Source organism: Siphateles boraxobius, unplaced genomic scaffold (assembly GCF_051911475.1).
Source record: "Siphateles boraxobius isolate OS27281-9 unplaced genomic scaffold, OSU_SipBor_1 269, whole genome shotgun sequence".
Classification (NCBI taxonomy): domain Eukaryota; kingdom Metazoa; phylum Chordata; class Actinopteri; order Cypriniformes; family Leuciscidae; genus Siphateles; species Siphateles boraxobius.
Window position 1 is genome coordinate 1,431,253 of NW_027508886.1, and position 18,068 is coordinate 1,449,320.

The 18,068-nt window shown below is 45.1% G+C and overlaps 3 non-coding genes across 3 annotated transcripts; all 3 read right to left on the reverse strand.

The window, feature by feature from the left end:
• Positions 1 to 9: 9 nt before the first annotated feature.
• trnaq-uug (transfer RNA glutamine (anticodon UUG)) lies at positions 10 to 81 on the reverse strand. The gene has a single exon. It is a non-coding gene; the product is annotated as a tRNA-Gln (tRNA).
• A 368-nt stretch (positions 82 to 449) lies between these two features.
• trnap-agg (transfer RNA proline (anticodon AGG)) lies at positions 450 to 521 on the reverse strand. The gene has a single exon. It is a non-coding gene; the product is annotated as a tRNA-Pro (tRNA).
• Positions 522 to 17,651: 17,130 nt separating this feature from the next.
• On the reverse strand, positions 17,652 to 17,723 carry trnaq-cug (transfer RNA glutamine (anticodon CUG)). The gene has a single exon. It is a non-coding gene; the product is annotated as a tRNA-Gln (tRNA).
• Between the last annotated feature and the right edge of the window lie 345 nt (positions 17,724 to 18,068).

Sequence of the window (18,068 nt, forward strand, 5' to 3'; positions counted from 1 at the left end):
ATCCTAAAAAGGTTCCACCGAGATTTGAACTCGGATCGCTGGATTCAAAGCCCAGAGTGCTAACCATTACACCATGGAACCAACACACCCTGCTAACTGGCTGTCTGAGAGGTGGAATCAGGTAGACTAAAAGAGGGGGAGGTTGTTCCTCTGCCGAAACCCGTCTAACGCTCTCCCAACTGAGCTACTTCGGCCAGGTACTTGTGCGGTTTGGCCAGCATGTATGTATGGGAGACCGCCCGTCATTTTCGAGAAGAGCAGAGCGAAGGTCTCAGAGAGAAAATGATTGGCCCGTACGGGGATCGAACTCGCAGCATTGGCGTTATTAGGGCTACGCTCTAACCAACTGAGCTAACCAGCCTCTCTCTGGCACATTTTATCCCCAATTGCTCAGAAATATCCTGGTTGCCCTAATAAGGCTGAAGAGATTAAAAGCAAAGCCGAATAATGGGCTCGTCCGGGATTTGAACCCGGGACCTCTCGCACCCTAAGCGAGAATCATACCCCTAGACCAACGAGCCGAAACATACATCCTCCCTGCTGCTGTCGGGCCGCAAACATTTCAGCTTCCATGGCTTAAAGCGCAATTTTTTGATTAAATCAACAATTAAAAGGTAGCCAGTGCAAAGTTTCCAGCACAGAGGAAATGCGGCCTCTTTTTTTGTGGTCATTGGAAATCACGCTGCAGGACCTGCACACGAATAATGAGAAGCTTACTTACAGGAGCCTGGTCTGCAACACTGGACCCAGTTGATGTTGCAGGAGCAGAGGCAGCACTTGACTGGACAGAAGGCTGTGGAGGAGACTGCAGAGGAGGCTGAGCAGGGCGCAGAGGAGGAGACTGCAGAGGAGGCTGGGCAGGGCGCAGAGGAGGAGACTGCAGAGGAGGCTGGGCAGGGCGCAGAGGAAGAGACTGCAGAGGAGGCTGGGCAGGGCGCTGCAGTCCTGTGGGTGGCTGTAGTGAGGATGGTCCCGGTGCAGAGGGACAGGGGTTGAAGGCCTTGCTGGACAGATGGGAGTTGCTCTTTACAGTGGACAGGAAGCTCTGCAGGCAACTGGTACACCTGGCCAGGGGTCCACAATGCTGGAGGAGCAGGATAAGGGGCAGGAGCAGGGGCAGTAGCACGCACCCGGGGCAGGAGCAGGGCCTCTCGAGCCTGCAGTGGCTGGAGAAAAAAGAAAAAACTTACCCACTTACAGGGTTTGGCTGGAGACAAAATCTTTTGTGCCAGCTGTGAAGCAAATAAATGCTTCCCGCGCGCCAACAGGGCCTTCACATTGGTCACCAGCAGTGGCCTGTTCTTAGTGGCAGTAGGTGGAGGAGGAACAGACACAGTGGCAGTGGGCACAGCAGCAGTGAGGACAGATGCAGTGGGCACATTGGTGGTGGGCACGTGGGCTAGAGCCTGCCTCTTCAGCACGTATGCTTTGAAAAGGGCCATATTGGTGTTAGGCCTGGCCTTTGCCTTCTTCAGGTAGGTGATGAGAGCCTGGGCCTCCTTGCTTGGGTCCTCATACACCTCCTTCATTGACCTACCCTTAAAATCCCCAAACTCCACCATCAGACATCCAGAGTCTCCTGTCCTCTGGGCCTCCTGCAGCATGGCCTGTTTTTTTCTGATACACCTCTACAGCCTCGCCTACCTCCCCGATCTGCGAGGTGTATCTGAGGAACAGGTGTTTGTTGTCCGACAGCGGGTTGTCCCTCTCCTCCTCCCCCAAAATGCTGCTGACCAGATAGCAGGCATACCCCAGTGAGTTCTCCAGCAGCCACAGGAACCTCTGACCCTGGTGTTTCCCAAACTGGATCTTGCAGTGAGCCAGAACCAGGAACTGGTCTCCAGGATTCCCTCCATTCTGCCTCAAAAAGGCAGTGGCCTCAGCCAGGACCTCCTCCTTACACCTGGCCCTCCCTGCCAACACGATCTTCCTCCTATTGGCCTCCTCAGTTGGCGCCATAAGGAGTCGACCCTAAGAGGTTCTTCGTAAAACCGGGTATGCATACATAATCTGAAAGGACACAGGCATAAACAGAACGTTACATAGCTGTCATATTCCAACTGAAAGTATTTTACTACATCATTTGTTTTTTATGTAATTAATTATTATAATTTTATAATAATTAATGAATATTATTAGTATTATTATGAGCATAAGCATTATTGTTTTTTATACAACTGTGAATCACTTTGAATTGCCTTGTGTACAAATTGTAAATAGTGTGATGAACTTATTAATAAGAAAATAAATAACACTTCTTGGTACAATCTTGCTGGTATCATGCCATGCTTAAATCATTTTGTTTTGTTTAGCTTTTGTGGCAGAGATTACTAAGAAACACCAAATATAACATAAAGGCGTTTATGAAAATTCATAATAATATGATCATCAAACAGATCTAAAACTTAAAATGGTATATCAAATCGTTTTGGTATATCTTTTATAACATAGTTGAGAATCATTTGTTGAAACAAAAAAACACTTGTTTTTACCTATTCATGTCTTTTTAAATATGTATAACATAGTATTTAAAAAGATAACATAAATATGTATACTGGTGTATAACATAGTATAGTATAACCTATATGAATTAAACTTTTTTTTAAAGGTTTTAGTAAAAATCTTCTTGTGGTCAAAATAATGTAATGAATGACACAAAAAAATACGAAATTAACAACAACAAAAAAAATGGTTTAAGGAGGATATAGCTTAATTAGCGGTCGGCTAATTATCTTGACAGTAGTGGCATGTTTTTTACTGTATATCATGGTAAAGTTGCAGGTTCACATGTACAGATGAAAACGTGTGCTATTACACGCTAGCTAGCTTTATTGGCATGTTTAATTGTCTAAAAACAAACACTGTTTATGAATAAATAATGATCGATTATACAGTCGTGAAGAATAGACTTACCTGTTGCAAAGATTGCAAAGATGACGATAATAATAGCGGTCGCCGATTGGTCAAAATTAAGCCACAGGAGCAGAGCCAGGAGAGACACGCGATTGGTCAAAAGTAAGCCACAGGAGAGAATGGCGATTGGTCAAAAGTAAGCCACAGGAGAGAAACACGATTGGTCAAAAGTAAGCCACAGGAGAGAACGTGATTGGTCAAAAGTAAGCCACAGCAGAGAAACACGATTGGCTCACGTGGGCTTACTTTGGCTCAATTGGTAGGAAGCAGTAGGCGCAAGCGAGAGGTAGTGGGATCGATGCATGCATTCTCCAGTGCTGTCCATCCTTTTTACGCCCCCCTTCAAGGGGCACTACCTAGATGAGCTCTTGCGGCTCAGTGCTGCCGAAAAAGTTTTTTCGAACGAGGTACTGCACAGATTCCTGGCAAAAGCAGTTCCCCCCGAGATTTGAACTCGGATCGCTAGATTCAGAGCCCAGAGTGCTAACCATTACACCACGGAACCTTGGCGTGTGTCAACTTTTCCCATGAGCAGCAGAGATTTAAGTCATTGAGTCCAGAAGCACGATAGCAAGGATTTAAGTCATTGAGTCCAGAAGCACGATAGCTAGGAGCAAATGAAGCCTTTGCTTTTTAAGCCCATGTTTCCCCAATTCCGACTCGGTTTGAGAGTGCCAATTTCACCGCCACGTCAGCAGTTGCGCATCACCTCTGCTTTTTCCCACCCTTCCGCAAAGAACCTAAAAAGGTTCTACCGAGATTGGAACTTGGATCGCTGGATTCAAAGCCCAGAGTGCTAACCATTACACCATGGAAACAACACTTCCTGATAGCTGGCTTTCTGAGAGCCAGATAGCGATGAGGCTAGGTGGAATCAGGTAGACTAAAAGAGGCGGACGTGGTTCCTCTGCCGAAACCCGGGATATAAATATCCTGGTTGCCCTAATCAGGCTGAAGAGATTACAAGCAAAGCCTAATAATGGGCTCGTCCAGGATTTGAACCCGGGACCTCTCGCACCCTAAGCGAGAATCATACCCCTATACCACTGAGCCGAAACATACATCCTCCACGCTGCTGCCGGGCCGCAAACATTTCAGCTTGCATGGCTTAAAGCGCAATTTTTTGATTAAATCTACAATTAAAAGGTAGCCAGTGCAAAGTTTCCAGCACAGAGGAAATGCGGCCTCTTTTTTTGTGGTCATTGGAAATCACGCTGCAGCAACTGCACACGAATAATGAGAAGCTTACTTACAGGAGCCTGGTCTGCAACACTGGACCCAGTTGATGTTGCAGGAGCAGAGGCAGCACTTGGCTGGATAGAAGGCTGTGGAGGAGACTGCAGAGGAGGCTGAACAGGGCGCAGAGGAGGAGACTGCAGAGGAGGCTGGGCAGGGCGCAGAGGAGGAGACTGCAGAGGAGGCTGGGCAGGGCGCAGAGGAGGAGACTGCAGAGGAGGCTGGGCAGGGCGCAGAGGAGGAGACTGCAGAGGAGGCTGGGCAGGGCGCTGCAGTCCTGTGGGTGGCTGTAGTGAGGATGGTCCTGGTGCAGAGGGACAGGGGTTAAAGGCCTTGCTGGAAAGATGGGAGTTGCTCTTTCCAGTGGACAGGAAGCTCTGCAGGCGACTGGGACACCTGGCCAGGTGTCCAAAATGCTGGAGGAGCAGGATAAGGGGCAGGAGCAGGGGCAGTAGCACGAGCCGGGGTAGGAGCAGGGCCTCTCGAGCCTGCAGTGGCTGGAGCGTAAAAAAACACAACAAAATTATCTTATTGTTTTAGACTTTCACTGCATGACTTTCTCAGCTCTGCTGGACAGCTACTGCGATTACAAGGTTTACTGCAAAGCATGTATGATTAGTAGAGAGATGACATGATGATGAAAAGATGGAAGGAAGCAGTGAAATCATCCTGTTTTTCATCCAAGCACCATTAGAAGAAATACAAGAAGAAAAAAAGATGGGATCAGCCAAGTGTGAAGCGAAGCAGACCAAACACTACAACAGCCACTTATTCCAAGGGGAGTGGGGGAAGTGTGAGATGACAAGAATGAGCTTTAGTCAGTGATTACGATAAAAAATGAAATAAAACCTTTTACATACACCTTTAAATTATCTTTTTTCCTTTGAGGATGTTCACTCAAAGAGTGAATGTAGATTGACACCTGAGAAGTGCCATTCCTCTGTGTTGTGAAATAAAATAATATGTCATTTAAAAAATACTGTTTTGTTTTATTTGTAATTGTTTGTAAAATATTGTTTAAGATTTACATACCTTGAGGAAGTTGTTCCTCAGCTTGCGAGGCTACAGTTGCCTCACTGACTCAGACGCAGGATGTACACGTGGTCCTGCAGCTGTTGAATACGTATTTTCGTTAGACATATATACTGCATAATATATACTGTAAAGATTTTAAAGCTTGCAAATCACTTACAGGGTTTGGCTGGAGACAAAATCTTTTGTGCCAGCTGTGAAGCAAATAAATGCTTCGCCCGCGCCAACAGGGCCTTCACATTGGTCGCCAGCAGTGGCCTGTTCTTAGTGGCAGTAGGTGGAGGAGGAACAGACACAGTGGCAGTGGGCACAGCAGCAGTGAGGACAGATGCAGTGGGCACAGTGGTGGTGGGCACGTGGGCTGGAGCCTGCCTCTTCAGCACGTATGCTTTGAAAAGGGCCATATTGGTGTTAGGCCTGGCCTTTGCCTTCTTCAGGTAGGTGATGAGAGTTTGGGCCTCCTTGCTTGGGTCCTCATACACCTCCTTCATTGACCTAGCCTTAAAATCCCCAAACTCCACCATCAGACATCCAGAATCTCCTGTCCTCTGGGCCTCCTGCAGCATGGCCTGTTTTATCTGATACAACTCCACAGCCTCGTTACCTCCCTGATCTGCGAGGTGTATCTGAGGAACAGGTGTTTGTTGGCCGACAGCGGGTTGTCCCTCTCCTCCTCCCCCAAAATGCTGCTGACCAGATAGCAGGCATACCCCAGTGAGTTCTCCAGCAGCCACAGGAACCTCTGACCCTGGTGTTTCCCAAACTGGATCTTGCAGTGAGCCAGAACCAGGAACTGGTCTCCAGGATTCCCTCCATTCTGCCTCACAAAGGCAGTGGCCTCAGCCAGGACCTCCTCCTTACACCTGGCCCTCCCTGCCAACACGAAGGAGTCGACCCTCAGAGGTTCTTCGTAAAACCGGGTATGCATACTTAATCTGAAAGGACACAGGCATAAACAGAACGTTACATAGCTGTCATATTCCAACTGAAAGTATTTTACTACAGCATTTCTTTTTTATGTAATTAATTATTATAATATTATAATAATTAATGATTATTATTATTATGAGCATAAGCATTATTGTTTTTATACAACTGTGAATCACTTTGAATTGCCTTGTGTACAAATTGTAAATAGTGTGATTGTAATGAAGCTTCAGGAGAATGAGGATCCATTTGCAGTTTTATTATAATCGTGGTCATACAATCAGGGTCAATCACCAGCAAACACAACAGTAGAGATAAGGCAACTCGTAATCCAGAAACAGGCATAAGATCAGGGCAGGCAGCAAACTTACATAAATCAGTCCAGTATAGAATATAGTCCAGGGCAGGCAGCAAAGAATCAAGATGAGAATAGACAGTCCAAAAGTAATCCACGGGAAGACAAAACACGGGAAGAAACGCTCAGAGATGATTACCAGGGTAAATACAAAACTTCGCAAAGAAGGAGAGTCTGAGAGCACCTTAAATAGTCCACTGATGAAGGTCAGGTGCAAGGTAATCAGTGCCAGGTATGTGGGAAATGTAGTTCAAATGGTTTAATATTCAGGAGAGGGTTCCCTCTGGTGGTGAGCAGGAGGAACAGTGGGAGTCTCGTTTGTGACAGAGCCCCCCCCCCCTGCGAGCGGCTCCTGACGCGAAGAGGCGAACAACGCCGGGGTCTTCCTCGAGGTCGAGGGGCCGGTTTTTCCGGGTGCGTCCTATGGAACTAAGTCACGAGTGTGGGGTCGAGTATGTCATCTGCATTAACCCAGGATTGCTCGTCCGGTCCGTACCCCTCCCAATCCACCAGATATTGGAGGAGCCTGCCCCGGCGTCTGGAATCGAGTAGATCTCGAACCTGATATGCCTCCTCGCCGTCCACCAAGATGGGGCCCTGGTCACTGGTCTGCTCCTCCTCCTCCGCTCTCGGACCACCAGCGGGTTTGAGAAGTGATACATGAAAAGTGGGAGAGATACGATAATTAGAGGGTAATGCCAAACGAAAGGAAACTGGTGTAATTTGTTTAACAATTTGGAAGGGACCCACATACCTGGGACCGAGTTTCTTGCAAGGAAGTCTGAGGCGTAGGTCTCGAGTGGATAGCCAGACCCATTGACCTGGAGTATACTCGGGATTGGGGCGACGGTGACGATTGGCCTGCAACTTCTGTCTCCTGACAGCATGTAGCAAGTGGGTGTGAGCCTGATTCCAGATGTCTTCGCTTCTCTGGAGCCAATCGTTGACAGAGGGTACTTCGGTAGGTTCCCCTGACCATGGAAATAGGGGAGGTTGGAAGCCCATTACACATTGGAATGGAGTTAGTCCAGTGGAGGGTTTCTGGAGTGAGTTCTGTGCATACTCAGCCCACATGAGGAATCGGCTCCAATCTGCTTGGTTCTGATGACAATAGGATCTGAGGAACCGGGTGATCTCCTGATTGAGACGTTCTGTTTGACCATTCGATTGTGGGTGATATCCTGAAGTGAGGCTAATGTTGATGTTGAGTTGTTGGAAGAATGCGGACCATACTCTGGATGTGAATTGGGGCCCTCGGTCCGACACGATGTCCTCAGGAAGGCCATAAAATCGAAACACAAAGTTGCACAGGAGTTCGGCAGTCTCAAATGCTGTAGGCAGCTTGGGAAGTGGAATTAAACGGCAGGCCTTGGAGAAGCGATCTATGACAGTGAGTATTGTGGTATTCCCATTGGACTTGGGGAGATCGGTAATAAAGTCTATGGCAAGATGGGACCATGGTCGGTGGGGAACTGGCAATGGTTGCAGTAGGCCAGATAGTAACTGTCTGAGATGTTTGCTTGTGTTACAGGTGATGCATTCATTAATGAATTTTATTGTGTCTGCACGCAAGGTTGGCCACCAAAAGCTGTTCTGAAGCAGGTGAACAGTGGCCGTAATTCCAGGGTGACCGGAGCTGAGTAAGGAGTGAACTTGCTGTAGTACTTTCTGACAGAGATCCTAAGGTACAAAAGTTTTGTCAGGGGGGCATTCGGGAGGAGGGGTCTCTTGTGAATTGGCTTGAGTGAGCTCTGTCATGATGTCCCACTGAATTGGGGCCACGATTAATGACTCTGGAAGAAGGGTTTCTTTGGATTTAATGGAAGTTAAACAGTCGTGTTGACGTGATAAAGCGTCTGCTTTGGTGTTCTTTGAACCGGGACGATAGGTAACAGTGAAGTCAAATCGTGTAAAGAAGAGGGCCCACCTCGCTTGTCTGGGATTCAGTCTTTTGGCAGATCGTAAGTATTCCAAATTCTTGTGGTCAGTTAGTATCACAAACGGATGTTTAGACCCCTCCAGCCAATGACGCCACTCCTCCATAGCTGCTTTCATGGCCAACAATTCCCGGTTTCCGACGTCATAGTTCTGTTCGGCTGGGTTAAGTTTGCGGGAATAATAGGCGCAAGGATAGAGCTTGGATGGGGATCCGTGCCGTTGTGAAAGGATGGCTCCAATGCCCGTATTTGAAGCGTCCACCTCAACTATAAACGGGAGTTCTGGATCAGGGTGGTGGAGGATGGGGGCAGATGTGAAACGTGATTTGAGTTCTGCGAATGCCTCCTGTGCTGTGGTTGACCAGGTGAGGTGTGATGAATTTCTCTTAGTCATAGAGGTTAAGGGAGAGGCTACCGAGCTGAAATTTCTGATGAAGCGTCGGTAGAAATTAGCAAATCCCAAAAAGCGTTGTAATTCCTTTAAGGTTACTGGTAGTGGCCAGTCTAGAACGGCTTTGACCTTCTTCTCGTCCATGGCGACTCCCTCCTGACTGATGATGTAGCCCAAAAATGATGTGGTAGTCTGGTGAAATTCACACTTCTCTGCTTTGGCGTATAACTGGTGATCAATGAGTCGTTGTAATACTGTTCTTACGTGTTGCACGTGTTCCTCATAGGTGTTGGAGTAGATAAGAATGTCATCGATGTAAACAATAACCCAACGATCAAGCATGTCCCGAAAGACGTCATTGATGAATGATTGAAATACGGAAGGACTGTTGGACAGCCCGAAAGGCATAACCAAATATTCGTAGTGCCCAGTGCTGGTAGAAAAAGCTGTCTTCCATTGATTACCTTCCCGGATGCGAATGAGATTGTAGGCGCTGCGGAGGTCTAGTTTGGAAAAATACTTGTGTGTGTGAGTGACGTAGATGCTCTGATGAACCCCTTTGAAGGTTCCTCCTCTATGTAGTTCTTCATGGTTTCTGATTCGGGTTGTGATAGGGGGAAAATTCGACCCTTAGGTGGTGTTGTCCCTAGTAATAGTTCGATGGAACAGTCGTTTGAGCGGTGAGGAGGAAGTTCCATAGCCTTGGTCTTGCTAAAAGCCTCGACGAGGTCGGAATATATAATGGGAAGAGTGGGGAAAAGAACAGGTTCGTCCTTTAGCGTAACAGTCTGAATGGAGAGTGAAGGGCTGCCAGTTAAACAGTTGGAGTGACATGACGGGTCCCATTTGATGATCCGACCTTCCTTCCATGAAATGAGGGTATTATGTTGACGTAGCCAGGGGAGTCCAATAATTACCGGGTTATGAGGTGATGTGATGATGTAGAAACGAATTACCTCAGTATGAAGGGACCCAGTCTGTAGTTGAAGGTCCACGGTGGTGTGCAGAACCCTTCCATCACCGAGAGGCCGTCCATCTAGTGCTTCCACTACCAATTGAGAATTGCAAGAGATTAGTGGGAGTTGTAGTTGTTGAGCAAACTCATGAGACATAAAGTTCCCGGCTGCTCCTGAGTCTAATAGAGCTGATGTGGATATATGATTGCCCTCTAGAGACAATACTATAGGTACTTTGATACAAGAACTGGAGTGATGTGCTTGAACACAAGGACTCACCGAAGAGGAGTTACGAAGAGGAGGTCTTGTGGGACAAGAAGCCCTCAGGTGGCCCGGTTGGCCGCAATAGAGGCAGGGATGTTGACGTATGCTGCGTTCTCGTTCTTCCGGAGTCAGATGAGTATATCCGAGCTGCATGGGTTCAGTTTGAGAAAGAGTGACTGGGTATTGTGTGCTGGTTGGTACCGTTCTGAGTGGACGACGTGAACGAATCAGATTGTCAATCTGAATGGTTAGCTCGATGAATTGATTCAGCGATCTCCCTTCATCTCGGCAAGCCAGTTCGGAATGCAACTCCAAGCTGAGTCCCTTGCGAAAGAGCAGTTTAAGCGTGCTCTCCACCCAGTCGGTTTGTGCTGCTAGAGTACGAAATGTCAAAGCATATTCTGCTGCGGTACTACTGCCCTGGCTCAACGCGAGTAGTTGATCATCAGCTCTCATACCTCCCTCCGGGTGTTCAAATATTTCCCGGAATCGTTGAAGAAAGATGCCAAATGATGGAAAAGCAGTACCATCCTCTCTCCAAACCGCCGTCACCCACTCTAACGCCTTGCCAGAGAGGAGTGAGCATACCAAGGAAATCTTGCTGGCATCGGTGCTATACATAGCTTGTTGTTGATCAATGAATAATGAACATTGCAGTAGAAATCCCTTACTTTTAGTTGGGTTACCATCAAACTTATCAGGAAGAGCCAGACGTGGGTTAACTGTGACTGAAGGTGGTGGAGAAGCGTCCACACTCACGTTCGGTTGAGAAGGTGCTGGGTTCGTAAGTGACATTTGCAAACTCTGTAGCGTCCTGACGAGCTCCTCCGTTACTGTAGTTAAATGGGTTAGCTGATGTTGATGAATGGCGAGTTGGTTAGCTTGAGTGGAAATCTCCGTGGACATTTGAACCAGAACTGCTGGATCGTGTGATGGTGAAGTTTTCTGTAATGAAGCTTCAGGAGAATGAGGATCCATTTGCAGTTTTATTATAATCGTGGTCGTACAATCAGGGTCAATCACCAGCAAACACAACAGTAGAGATAAGGCAACTCGTAATCCAGAAACAGGCATAAGATCAGGGCAGGCAGCAAACTTACATAAATCAGTCCAGTATAGAATATAGTCCAGGGCAGGCAGCAAAGAATCAAGATGAGAATAGACAGTCCAAAAGTAATCCACGGGAAGACAAAACACGGGAAGAAACGCTCAGAGATGATTACCAGGGTAAATACAAAACTTCGCTAAGAAGGAGAGTCTGAGAGCACCTTAAATAGTCCACTGATGAAGGTCAGGTGCAAGGTAATCAGTGCCAGGTATGTGGGAAATGTAGTTCAAATGGTTTAATATTCAGAAGAGGGTTCCCTCTGGTGGTGAGCAGGAGGAACAGTGGGAGTCTCGTTTGTGACAGTGATGAACTTATTAATAAGAAAATAAATAACACTTCTTGGTACAATCTTGCTGGTATCATGCCATGCTTAAATCGTTTTGTTTTGTTTAGCTTTTGTGGCGGAGATTACTAAGAAACACCAAATATAACATAAAGGCGTTTATGACAATTCATAATAATATGATCATCAAACAGATCTAAAACTTAAAATGGTATATCAAATCGTTTTGGTATATCTTTTATAACATAGTTGAGAATCATTTGTTGAAACAAAAAAACACTTGTTTTTGCCTATTCATGTCTTTTTAAATATGTATAACATAGTATTTAAAAAGATAACATAAATATGTATACTGGTGTATAACATAGTATAGTATAACATATATGAATTAAACTTTTTTTTTTAAAGGTTTTAGTAAAAATCTTCTTGTCTTCAAAATAATGTAATGAATGACACAAAAAAATACTAAATTAACAACAACAAAAAAATGGTTTAAGGAGGATATAGCTTAATTAGCGGTCGGCTAATTATCTTGACAGTAGTGGCATGTTTTTTACTGTATATCATGGTAAAGTTGCAGGTTCACATGTACAGAAGAAATCGTGTGCTATTACACGCTAGCTAGCTTTATTGGCATGTTTAATTGTCTAAAAACAAACACTGTTTATGAATAAATAATGATCGATTATACAGTCGTGAAGAATAGACTTACCTGTTGCAAAGATGACGATAATTACTACTGATGACGACTACTTCCTGCTCAGCTACTGTTCGGACGCTCTCGCTTACTGCTCCGCGCTTTGCTCTATCGCTTTTATATTTCTATATTTTATCTCCTTTTATCACCTAATTTTAACTTCAGCACAGTGCTCAAACGCTTGGATTACTACAAAAAAAAGCAGAATTATTTTATTCGACCAGCCTCCCACTGAAAGCTTACATTCCGGGGAAGAGAAAACACAACTGCCTACATTCATAAGGATACGAAAATGCCTCCTCTGGAATCTACTCGCTGCTCCAACTGCCACAGACTTTTACAAAGGATTGCAATTCTTGAAACAAAGTTAATTGCGGGACCACCAAACCAGACGGAACACACAACAGAGCTCCGTCATGGACGTCCTCAGCATACAGCCGGTGAGTCCCATGAATCTAGTGCTTCTCGACAGGCCATACTGAGTGTAGAGAAACAAGCCGATCATTTTACTAATCGATGGCACAAACAGGGTGCGAGACCCAAAGGCACTCGAGACATCAGATTGTCACGAGCATCACATATTACTGCAGTAGCATCCTCTACCCCAGATACGGCTCTGACAAGGACTGCAAACACTGGTCTCCTACCACCGCCTATACATCTTGAGAACAGATTTGAAGTATTAATGAATGAGGAATCCCCAAATTTGATGAATGTGATCGCACACAGACAGAATCAGCCAGTAGCTAACACTGATGCTAACTGGGGCTCAAGGTCGAGCAGACAGCGGCACTCAGCTCACAGTGCAGCCGAGCCCAGGACTCTGATAGTGGGCGACTCCGTAATCAGAAACATTAATAGCAGGGATACAACAACGTGCTGCCTTCCACAAGCAACAACTTCTGATGTAAACAGGGAACTTCAGAACATTCTGATGAAACATAAGACTGCAAATCGACTCATCATTCATGTGGGGAAGAATGATATTCATAAAGAGCAGTCGAAACTTCTTAAAAAGGATTTCAATGAACTTTTTGAAACACTTAAAAGACTGAAAGTTCAAACATTCATCAGTGGACCACTCCCAGCAAGAGGAACAAACAGGTTTTCATGGTTGCTTGGGCTTAATACATGGCTGCAAAAAACCTGCAATATAAAAGGAGTGAACTTTACTGACAACTTCAATCTTTTCTGGAGTCAGAGGCAACTGTTTCAACAGGATGGCCACCACCCAAACAAACTTGGTTCAAGAGTGCTAAAGGACAATATCTACTTCTCCCTCCGTCATCCTTCTGCAATGTGTGCCAATCCGCTCAACCTGAATGGCACACACACACCTGGATACAGTATGAATGACCACATGATTTCACTTCAGCACCTGAATGGACATGCGGTTGACACATCACACAAGGACAGTGATAACACCACTCAGCCACAACAACCTCTACTCACGGACACAATCTCAGCTGAGCCCTGCCCACAGAGCTCAACACAGACAGACTGTGACATACCAGCACTGCTCCAAGATACAGCACCCATAGACGACTTTCTGGAAAACAGCCAGGGAAACCAGGACAGCATATTACAGCCTCCAATAACACCAGAGCAAAAATCCCTCTCACCGGAAACATTATCACTCTCTCCAGCATCTCCACTTCTGTGCTTCTCAGAGAAAATGGAACAACTGGTGCATGCTGGAACTAGACTATCCCACTCTTTTGCTGCGAGCCCCCAGATACCAACCAAAAAACGCCAGGCCCCACAACCACCAAAGCCTGCGGGCCCAGCTCGCCCTCCCCCTCCTCCTGTGAGAGCTCTTCGGCCTCTGCCACAGCGCCAGGGCCCACACCCTCCTCCAGCGGCTCGAGGTGAACCAAAAACAACTGATACCAGCTCTCAGTGATATGTGTCGGGTCCCCGCTATGATAACAATAACTTTCTCAAATGTTTACAGAACAAGCGGGAACCCAGTGTGCCTGTATCTTTTTCTATTGCTGTTCGATTACATGATAGAAAGTCTAAGGCCTTCAAAAGCCGTACAGCAAACCCATCTAATATGGTGCTTATTACACGACATACCAAGATTGCTGTGGGGACAAAAAGTAAGACTGTAAAGTTAGCACTTTTAAACATCCGCTCACTTAAAAATAAATCACTTTTAGTCAACGACTTAATAACCACATACAACCTGGATTTTATGTTGCTAAATGAAACTTGGCTAGAAGAAAGTTGCAGTGCAACAGTCCTCAATGAAACAGCCCCTCCTAACTTTACTTTTATGAGTGTCTGCAGAGCTGTCAGAAGAGGCAGAGGTTTAGCTGCTCTTTATAAAGATGTCTATCAATGTAAGCAAATATCATTTGGGAATTACCCGTCTTTCCAGTATCTCGGTATTGTGTTAAAAGGTGCTCAACGCATTTTACTTATCATTGTTTACAGGCCTCCAAAATACTCTCCAGCTTTTGCTGAGAACTTAACAGAACTGTTATCAACAATTTCCTCAGAGTTTGACTGCTTTGCCATTGCTGGAGATTTTAACATTCACATAGATAATGCAGAAAACAATATGGCAAAAGAAATCAAAACTGTTTTAAAAACTTTTGATCTGACTCAGCATGTACATGGACCCACACATAATCGTGGACACACTCTAGATTTACTTATCAGTAAGGGTCTAAACATTTCATCAATTGTTATTAAGGATGTAGCACTGTCTGATCATTTTTGTGTTTTCTTTGATATATTGATCTCTCCTGCCATTGAAGCTAGATCTGTGTCTGTCAAGAAGAGATGCTTAAATGAGAACACTAGTGTACTATTTATGAAGGCTATATCTTTAACACCAAGCATATCTGCTGACTCTGTTGATTTTCTCCTTGATTCTTTTAACTCAAAAGTTAAGAGTGTAATTGATGATATTGCTCCTGTGAAAGTCAGGAAGAAGAGTGGCAGACAAAAAGCACCTTGGAGAAACTCAACAGCAGTGCAAAATATGAAAAGACAATGCAGAAAAGCAGAGCGCATGTGGCGGAAGACAAAACTTGTAGTCCATTATAACATCTACAAAGACAGCATCCATGCTTTCAATAAGGAACTAAGCAAAGCTAGACAGACTTTTTTCTCGAATATTATAAACAGCAATATAAACAACACGCGCACTCTTTTTGCTACTGTAGAGAGACTGACAACCCCCCCAAGCCAGATTCCCAGTGAAATGCTCTCAGTGAGAAAGTGCAGTGAGTTTACTTCTTTCTTCTCTGAGAAAATCAATAATATCAGAAAGGTGATCAGCTCATCCTTGAGTTGCGCTGGGGTCAGGCAGATCAGACAACAGCACGAGAAAGTAGCCACTATGTCTGATTTCGAAGAAATTGATGGCAAAATTTTGGAAGAAACCGTACAGCAACTAAAAACATCAACCTGCGCCCTTGACGCACTTCCCACATCTTTTTTAAAAAATGTGTTACACAGCTTAGAAGCAGATCTCCTGGAAGTGGTAAATGCCTCACTTCTCTCTGGGAGTTTTCCGACCTCCCTGAAAACTGCTGTCGTCAAGCCCCTCCTGAAAAAGAGCAATCTGGATAAGACCATATTAAACAACTATAGACCGATATCAAATCTTCCTTTCATAGGCAAGATCATTGAAAAAGTTGTCTTCAATCAGCTGAACAAATTCTTAAGCTCGAATGGATACTTTGACCATTTTCAATCTGGTTTCCGACCGCACCACAGTACAGAGACCGCGCTCATAAAGATAATAAATGATATTCGCTTAAATACTGATACAGGCAAATTATCAGTGCTGGTACTACTCAACCTCAGTGCTGCATTTGACACTGTCGATCACAAAATACTTCTTGACAGGCTGGAAAACTGGGTCGGGCTTTCTGGGATAGTCCTAAAATGGTTCAGGTCATACTTAGGAGGCAGAGGTTATTATGTGAGTATAGGAGACCATAAGTCTGAGTGGACATCCATGACATGCGGAGTCCCTCAAGGCTCAATTCTTGCGCCACTCCTATTCAACCTGTACATGCTCCCAATGAGCCAAATAATGAGAAAGAACCAAATCGCTTACCATAGCTATGCAGACGACACACAGCTCTACTTATCCCTATCGCCTAACGATTACAGCCCCATTGACTCCCTTTGCCAATGCATTGATGAAGTAAACAATTGGATGTGCCAAAACTTTCTTCAGTTAAACAAAGACAAAACTGAAGTCATTGCGTTTGGAAACAAAGATGAAGTTCTCAAGGTGAACGCATACCTTCAGTCTAGGGGTCAAACAACTAAAAATCAAGTCAGGAATCTGGGTGTGTCTCTAGAGTCAGACCTTAGTTTCAGTAGTCATGTCAAAGCAATAACTAAATCAGCATATTATCACCTGAAAAATATTGCAAGATTTAGATGCTTTGTTTCCAGTCAAGACTTAGAAAAACTTGTGCATGCTTTCATCACCAGTAGGGTGGATTATTGTAATGGACTTCTCACTGGCCTTCCCAAAAAGACCATAAGACAGTTGCAGCTCATACAGAACGCTGCTGCTAGGATTCTGAGCAGAACCAGAAAATATGAACACATCACACCAGTCCTCAGGTCTTTACACTGGCTGCCAGTTACATTTAGGATTGATTTTAAAGTATTATTACTGGTATAAAAATCATTCAATGGCCTAGGACCTCAATACATTGCAGATATGCTCAGTGAATATAAACCCAACAGATCACTCAGATCATTAGGATCACATCGGCTAGAAATACCAAGGGTTCACTCTAAGCATGGCGAGTCTGCTTTTAGCTACTATGCCAGCCGCAGCTGGAACCAGCTTCCAGAAGAGATCAGATGTGCTCCTACAGTAGTCACATTCAAATCCAGACTCAAAACACATCTGTTTAACTGTGCATTTACTGAATGAGCACTGTGCCACTGTTCGTCCGACTGTTTGCACTGTATTTTATTTTATGTTTTAATTATTCTGATTTCATTTGATTATTTCTGTATTTTATCTTTTATTCCAAACTGTTTTAATTATTCTGAATTCTTTTGATTATTTTAATTTCTTTTATGTAAAGCACTTTGAATTACCATTGTGTATGAAATGTGCTATATAAATAAACTTGCCTTGCCTTGCCTAATAATAGCGGTCGCCGATTGGTCAAAAGTAAGCCACAGGAGCAGAGCCAGGAGAGAAACGCGATTGGTCAAAAGTAAGCCACAGGAGAGAAAGGCGATTGGTCAAAAGTAAGCCACAGGAGAGAAACACGATTGGTCAAAAGTAAGCCACAGGAGAGAACGTGATTGGTCAAAAGTAAGCCACAGCAGAGAAACACGATTGGCTCACGTGGGCTTACTTTGGGCTTACTTTGGCTCAATCGGTAGGAAGCAGTAGGCGCAAGCGAGAGGTAGCGGCATCGATGCCTGCATTCTCCAGTGCTGTCCATCCTTTTTACGCCCCCCTTCAAGGGGCACTACCTAGATGAGCTCTTGCGGCTCAGTGCTGCCGAAAAAGTTTTTTCGAACGAGGTACTGCACACATTCCTGGCAAAAGCAGGTCCCACCGAGATTTGAACTCGGATCGCTGGATTCAGAGCCCAGAGTGCTAACCTTTACACCATGGAACCTTGGCGTGTGTCAACTTTTCCCATGAGCAGCAGACATTTAAGTAATTGAGTCCAGAAGCACGATAGCAAGGATTTAAGTCATTGAGTCCAGAAGCACGATAGCAAGGAGCAAATGAAGCCTTTGCTTTTTAAGCCCATGTTTCCCCAATTCCGACTCGGTTTGAGAGTGCCAATTTCACCGACACGTCAGCAGTTGCGCATCACCTCTGTTTTTTCCCTCCCTTCCGCAAAGAACCTAAAAAGGTTCGACAGAGATTTGAACTCAGATTGCTGGATTCAAAGGCCAGAGTGCTAACCATTACACCATGGAACCAACACACTCTGCTAGCTGGCTGTCTGAGAGGC